The 8,284-nt window shown below is 35.4% G+C and overlaps 1 long non-coding RNA gene across 1 annotated transcript in view; it reads right to left on the bottom strand.

Annotated features, from left to right (window-relative positions):
- Positions 1–8,284, bottom strand: part of LOC108541069 (uncharacterized) — a 45,863-nt gene that overhangs the window by 24,727 nt on the left and 12,852 nt on the right. Inside the window, exon 2 of the long non-coding RNA XR_001888854.1 lies at positions 3,689–3,706. This is a non-coding gene — a long non-coding RNA (uncharacterized LOC108541069). The remainder of the gene's footprint in view (positions 1–3,688; positions 3,707–8,284) is intronic.

An 8,284-nucleotide genomic window follows, 5' to 3' on the forward strand; every position in this document is an offset into this window, starting at 1 on the left:
TTTTTTCAAAGTTTTTTTTTTTTTTTTTTTTTTTTTGAGACGGAGTCTTGCTCTTGTTGCCCAGGTTGGAGTGCAATGGCTTGATCTTAGCTCATTGCAACCTCTGCCTCCTGGGTTCAAGGGATTCTCCTGCCTCAGCCTCCCGAGTAGCTGGGATTACAGGCATGTGCCACCACACCTGGCTAATTTTGTATTTTTAGTAGAGGCAGGGTTTCTCCATGTTAGGCTGGTCTCGAACTCATGACCTCAGATGATCCTCCTGCCTCAGCCTCCCAAAGTGCTGGGATTACAGGCATGAGCCACCACGCTGGGCCTGCTTTTTTCAATTTTAAGAAATTTAATCTGATGCAGTCAAAATAAACATAAAGATATGCAAGGTCTGTTTAGCTCTTCATTTTGAAGTGCTAAATACTTTCATTTTTTGATTCTGATTATAGTCCATAACTGATATTGTCTGTTTCATTGTTTTCAGGGGTAACTCTGAATTCTTTTTAAAGATGAAGAATTATGGAACAGATTATATGAAATGCTGTACAGTTAAGAGTAATTAATAATGCTTATGATAGTCATTAATTAATAAATTCATTCTATTTGTAACTATTTATAATAGTGAAATAGAAAGTGACTTTATGTTAATGGATCATGAGAGAAAAGAAAAGTGTTTTCTTTTTTTTTTTTTTGAGACAAGGTCTCATTCTGCCACCCAGACTGGAGAGCAGTGGCATGATGATAGCTTACTGCAGCCTTGAACTCCTGGACTCAAGGGATCTTCCTGCCTCAGCCCTCCAAGTAGCTGGGACTACAGGTATGCCACCACACCCAACTAATTTTTTTTTTTTTTCAGATGGAGTTTCACTCTTGTTGCCCAGGGTGGAGTGCAATGGCGAGATCTTGGCTCACTGCAACCTCTGCCTCCTGGGTTCAAGCAATTCTCCTGCCTCAGCCTCCTGAGTAGCTGGGATTACAGCATATGCCACCATGCCCGGCTAATCTTGTATTTTTAGTAGAGACAGGGTTTCTCCATGTTGGTCAGGCTGGTCTCGAACTTCTGACCTCAGGTGATCTGCCCATCTTGGCCTCTCAAAGTGCTGGAATTACAGGCGTGAGCCACTGTGCCTGGCCAATTAATTTTTTAATATTTTGCAGAGACAGGGTATCTCTCTGTTGCCCAGGATGGTCTCCGATCCCTATCCTCAAGCAATCCTTCCACCTCGGCCTCCCAAATTGCTGGACTTTACAGGCAAGGGCAATTGTACCTAGCCAGGAAGTCTAGGTTTTGGAGAGAGTGGGTGTGTGGAAATGTAATAGAGGATAAAACCTATTAAAGATATCATCTAAATGCCTTGACCATAGATTTTTTTTTTTACATTTCTTCTGAGAAGACAAGATTTTTTAAATTATAATATTCTCTACATTCAAATGGTTCAGTGCTGACAATTATCCCAACATCACCTCCATATTAACATGGTAAAATGCCACAAGGAGCAACTCATTGATGTTACCTAATGATCTGATTCTCTGTGAACCAAAAAAAAAAAGTGTATTTGCATAAACAAGGTGCAAGGTGATGTCAGGATCTATTAATAAAAGTATGAAGGGTCTGAATCAACCAATATGTACCTGGTTGATATTGCCATGTCACATCAGCTCCTAGTCTTCGGTTGTTTCCAGTAAAACCACCTTATATTTTTATCATACTTTATAGTTTGCAGAAAGATTTCACATAAATTATCACATTGGATCCGAAAGAGAATCCAGTGAGATGGGTAGGGCAGATTTTTGTCAATATATACTAATAAGAAACTTAGACATCTAGAATGTGGCCATAACATGTAATAAATATGATGCTGATTTATATCTCCCCTCAGATTAGGAGCCGGGGAGGGATGAGAAGTTAATTGAGCTGAGCATCTCAGGAACAGGAAGTCACAGTTGAACAGCAAGAGTTGATTCCACCGAGAAAAGAAATCAGCTTGGACAGAGATCTTCTTCTCAACACCAAAAGGCCCCTTTGAGTTTTTATAGCAAGAGTCCCCAGTTCTAGGAAGCCAAGCACAGGGCAAACTCTCTGTGTACTGACTTCTAAACTGCTTGGTTTTGGATCCCTTCTCACATAGTCTGAAGGGAAAGGAGGTGTACTTGTTTCATTGGATTATATGGAACATCAGAAATCAGGTGGGGTGGCAGTGGTGGAATCTCTTAAAAGTCTTTTGAATTCCTTCGTCACTGAACTGGTTCTAGTTAAAATCTTGAGCAAAGAGATTAAACAAAAGAAAACAATATCACAGATACTGAACAAAAAGGAATAGTTCATGTATCTGAAGAGCTCTTTAATCCTAAGCATAGTCAAGGAATAGTTTAGAGGACTTGCCTAAATCAATTTCACTTCAGAATGAAGACAATATCTGGGTTAGTGACCAACATTAATAGAAGAAAAAAAATCATTAGCTAAATAATGAAGTGACAGGAGTGGAGGAAGGTGAGAGGAAAGAACACACTAAAAAGGGAAACAGAAGACATGAGCAAAGTACAAAAGAAAAGGAAAAGAAATTGAATCTTTCTCATTTTTTTCCCCTTTGATAAAACATTCAGAACAAAGATTATAACCATACCTACTGTATAAAGGTTTAACACGCAGGAGATAGTTACACATCAACATAAGACCAGTTAGAAGTTTATGTCCAAGGTCAATGATACATTTTTCTTATTGCAAATCTTATATGCAGAAACCTAATTATGAGATATGAGGATTGACCCAGGCAAAAGACAAACATTTAACAAAACAAAATACACCTAATTCTCTAAATAAAATGTTTTCATCAACACATTTAAAATATTATATCTCTAAAATCAGGATAAGTTTAAGTCATAATATGGAAAAATGTGCTTTTCAGGTAATGTAAAATACATGTATTTCTGCATTCACAAATACATTCCACTTGCTAAATAGATTTTGGTTTCAATTCTACTGACATATGCTTAATAAACCTAAAGTTCTAACCATGTTCTTTTGGTAAAATGTCAATTTGCACATGTATTCAATTTGCTTCCAGTCTTTTTTCCCATATGTTTATTGACTTTTAGCTTAGTCCCTGAGGTTCTTACAAATTATTTTCTTCTCTCTTAAGATGAGGACTGATCTAGCTCAAGTTATGCACCTAAAAACTTAGTTGTAAGTAAAAAATAGAACAATAAAAATAACAACGTGGAGTTATCTCAGTTATGTGCTCTGTACCAAACAAGACACTTTATTAGGTAAATCAATTATTAGTGCTTCATTTCAGGATAGTCTCAATACGATGTTTTGCACCTTATTGTGGATTTTAATAAATTTTGGCTTAAACAACCTGAAATGTATCAGCTTACATAGTGATATCCACCATAAGCAAATATATTCAGGGAATTTCTGTTTGACTAACAACATCCTCCAGTGAACACCCCCACTCTGTTTTTGTCACACATGTGGTGGTAAAGAAAGGGAAGAGAAAAGTCTTTGGAGATGTTGTGACAAAACACACAAACTGTAAGGTCAAAATGCTTGATGGAGAGATTCTATTATCTCTAGAAAAAAGTATCTTTCAATTTACCTTTGCCTCGAACGATTGTCTGGTCATATTCGGATATTAGTCACCTGCCCTAAGTCACACAGTTTGTAGCACTGCTAGAGAATCTAAAATGTGATGCTCACCTCATTCAAGACTGCATCCTTTTTTAGCAGGAAAAAAATGGAAAAAGATTTTAAGTTAAAACAGAGTTCATAAACATCAACTAGGTGTTGAAGAGGGCGGTCTGAATCCCCAAATTCTTTACATTCAACCATGCATGGTCCCAGTTGCCCAGATAACTCTGAAACTTATGGTTTGAAATTTTTGGTTACTGGCTAGCATCCATTCTGATTGGTTGCTGTATCCATTTTAGTTGGTCCGTTTATACTTAACAGCTTTATTTACTTATTTTAGAAACAAAGTCTTGCTCTGTCACCCAGGCTGGAGTGCAGTGACACAAATGTGGCTCATTGTAATCTTCGACTCCTGGGATCAAGGGATCCTCCTGCCTTAGCCGCGTAAGTAGCTAGGACTATGGGCACCTGTCGTCATGCTTGGCTTTTTCTTTTTCTTTTTTTCAGAGATGGGGTCTTGCTATGTTGCCCAGGCTGGTCCCAAACTCTGGCTCTTAAGCAATTCTCCCACCTTGGCTTCCCAAAGTTCTGAGATTATAGATGTGAGCCATCATGCTGGGCCTTAACAGCTTTACTGAGGTAAAACTGATATGTAACAAACTGCTCATATTTAACTATATAATTTAAATGTATCTCTATGTATACACCTGTGAAGCCATTATCACAATCAAGATAATGAACACATCGATCACTCCTCCCAAAGTTTCCTCATGCCTCTTTGTAATTCCCGCCTCCTGACCCTCCCCAACGATAACTGCTGATGTGCTTTTGTGCCTATACGTTAGTTTGAATTTCCTAGAATGTTACATAAACGATTTGTACTCATTTTTGTCTAGCATCTTCCACTCAGAATAGTTATGTTGATTCTTCCATGTTGTAAAATGTATTCGTGGTTTATTCTTTTATATTGTTGGGTAATATTTCATTGTTGGACTATACCATGATTTGTTTATCTATTCACTTGTCCATGGACTATTGTCTAAATTTTTAGGGTTATTAAGCTGTGCAGTGCTGAACTTTAGATGGATGTACAACTATTATTCCATTTAGCCTATTTTTCTAATCCTAGTTAGCAGTTCCTCATAATGTAATTCTTCGAAGGAATATTTCTGTTTCACAAAATGTCAACATCTTAGGGTTTGCAAGCTATTGCACTTTTTTTCCCCTTTAATTTAGGCTGGATTGGTCAGCTTAGTCAGTCAACAGTGTTTGAGAGACCTGAATAGCCAAATTAGGAAAAAGTATTGCAAGTTTATCTGAGATCCTTGGGAATAAAGATAGCTTTCCACTGAGTTTCATTGATTCTTTTCTTACTTAATTTTTTGTTTCTGTTTGTTTGAGGAAACTATGTAAAACTTAGGTGTTACTAACTTTTTTAAACAAAAATTAATTACAGTAATACTTATAACTAAGCTAAGAGTAAAAGATATATTTAGTTAGGGGATAAACTCATTTTATTTTCCAATTTCGAGAGACATTTTAAAACTAAGAGGTTTTATTGGAATTGGAAAACACATATTGATGTTATTTTTTTAACTGAAGGATGTAAGACCAAGATGGGGCAGATTTCTAATTTTACTGATTGGCACTGTAGGAAAATGCTCATATTTCACAGGTATAACATTATTAATGCCCAATCCCGTAGTCCTTTTTCATGCAGAACTCCCACTGGGAGTACCACATGAGAAAGAAATGCAGGATGAGACCCGATTATTATAACTCACAAGACTAATTATGACTTTGAGTTTTCCTGGATAAGCTAATTCTTTCTGCACCCTGGGATCAGTAAGCACAAAAGTAGTCTCACTAGGGCTTCACTGCATTTAACATTATGTATATTTACAAATAAATTCAGAGACATTAAACATACTTCAGTTCTCCTCCATTTTCTTTGTAGTTTGTTTTTAAAATTATAAAAAAAATTTAAGACAATGCTATAGGTGTAGTTTTACTTTAAAAATGATAATAAGGTACACACCAGTCGTTTATTTTTTGGCTTTGACTCATCTGTTTTAAATAGACTATTTATTTTTATCAGCGTCACTGGTGAGTAAGACTAAGGAGGGACATTGGAAAGCAAGGATTAAAGAGAACTTCAAAGAAAAAAGTACGATAGACAAATAGGAGTTGGAAGGAAAAGACAGAAAGAGAACAACTGCTGTAGATAAAAGAAGACTGTGGCAGGAGGGGCTTAATTTTATTTTTATTTGTAGAGAGCTTTGTGAATGACATAAAATGATTACATATTCTTGAATGATTTAAAATCAGTGTCTGATTTTCTGGTTTGACAAATCTCACGATCAATGATTCCAGAGTTTCCTATGGTGCCACTATCAACAAATCCCTCCAACAGCTTTTTTTATTCAGTTACCCATTGTATCTCTATATGAGAGAAAGTCTCTTTGTGTACTAAGTAATTTCCATGTTGTGAGGTTTCTTGTCTTCAGATACCTTCAATTTTATGCTTTAGTCAGAAAACTCACATAGCATTCAAAAAGGAAAACTCAAAGCAATATAGACTTTTGTGCCCTTTACAAAGAATTAGAGCTGTGTGCCCCTACCAATATAGCAATATATTATATAAGGTCAGTACTCCTTTTCACATGCCTCTAATACAGATACATTTTATGAGGTAGAACAGCAAACACTGAATCCCTCTAGTAGAGATGCACAAAACAAGTAATTATAGTTAGTTGTAGAAAAATAATTATGCAGTTGTGTGATGAAAACCAGTTTTTAACTGGGAGGGGAAATTCTACCAAAAAAGCATTTGGAAAAGCTAAATGTTGTGCTCTGGGAAACTTCCAAATGCAGCTGTATCACCAAAGAGAGGTACCATGGTTTTTTATTTTTTTGTAATAGCACATTGTACAATGGTACATTGAATGTAATACAGTATGCTCATGTACAAGGCACATATAATTACTGCTATTTTCTGTTGACTTTTCTGTCTAAGTGACCATTTTCTCTATTACCCACTCATATAATATTTTAGAAGAATACCCTTTATTGTCAGTTAATGCTTACCAGGTAGTCCTTGATTATGATTAAATAGACACCAAGGATCACTAACAGTTCTTATTTGGTGTCAGCTATTACTATCATAAATGTTACTGCATATTCCATATGTTCAAGATATACATGATAGCATTTAATATAGGAAAAAAGCAAACGGGGCTTTATTCATAATGTGGCATATTTTTCTATACATTAGAGAGGACATCAATGAAATGTGTACATTTCCACAGAAGGTATTTGTCTCAAATATCTAATGTTCATTCTGCTCTTACATACACCTAACCCTCATTGAAGCTAAGAGGATTTTGCTTCCTTACTGTTAAGCATGGTTGTTCTGGGCCCTTTTAACTAAATCCACTACCATGAATGAAGTTAGAGCAGAAACAGCAAGTACAGCTGCATTTAGGCTTATATCAGCATTTCCGTTTAACACATTTTTAAACTACATTTAAGGAAAGTGGAGGTTATGACATGAAATGACAAAACCCAAGCGTGTGAGCTGAATGAGACTATCTTTAGCCAGGCTTCCTGGGCCAACGGGAATGAAGTATACGGTCTAAAGAAAGAGGCTCAGCTTTGCCTCAGAATTTTCAGGAGTGTGGAGGCTCTTTTTAAAGTCTTAATATTAAGCGTATCTTATCTATATACCATAATGGCATCTGTGGTCAGCAAACAAGCCCGTGAAGCTCGAGGAAGTTTCCATCCTAATCCTTTCATTGCTTCTTGCTACTTCCTCCTCCCTACAGCCATATACTGGACTCCATACTACTACAAAATGAAAAGAGCAAACAAATAAGACTACCTTTGGTGCAATTTCCATGGTTGCTTTCAAGTGAAATGCAACTTCTCTGCGTTTAGTAATTTGAGTTACTAAACTCTAAAACTGGTTTAGTAATTTGGGTGTAGAAAGGAATTGGTCAAGATAGAACCTTTAAAAATCCATTTTATTATATGATGATCAATGTTAAAATAATGACAAATCTATCTATATTGCACATGCCTGTATACATATATCTGTATATTCTTGTGAAATATAGAAACCTTGGTGCACATACGAAAGGCTCTGTATTCATTTTTGCTTAGTTATCATCACTAATATCTTTGGGATATTTATTCATTGTAAATCTATCTCCTCATTTTCTAATCAGTTGTAGAGCTTGATAGCAAATACACATGTTAGAGTGATATATTACATTGTCATTAATAACAAATTATATATCATATTCTAAATGTTTTAGCAGACTAACATTTTCTCTTAGCAATTTAAATGATACAGCATAATCAAACATAAATTCTGAAATTGTATCTACTGAGATTTTGAATAAAAAAATTATTAAATCTGTTGCTATTTTGCAAGCTATTTTATTTTAAAATGGTAATGTTTCCTTTAAAACTTGGAAAATAAATATTTGTTGCTAATTTCATACATTTATTTTGGCATACAGCATAGTGATTATTAATAATTGTTCTCTTTAAAAAGTAGATCTACTCATTAGGGGGATTGGGTTTTTAAATATAATGTTAAGATTAGTGTAATTAAGTACTTTGAATTCTTAAATACTCATTTAACCACTCCAAAATAAATGT

Source organism: Rhinopithecus bieti, unplaced genomic scaffold (genome assembly GCF_001698545.2).
Source record: "Rhinopithecus bieti isolate Rb0 unplaced genomic scaffold, ASM169854v2 scaffold_17861, whole genome shotgun sequence".
In the NCBI taxonomy this organism is placed as follows: Eukaryota; Metazoa; Chordata; class Mammalia; order Primates; family Cercopithecidae; genus Rhinopithecus; species Rhinopithecus bieti.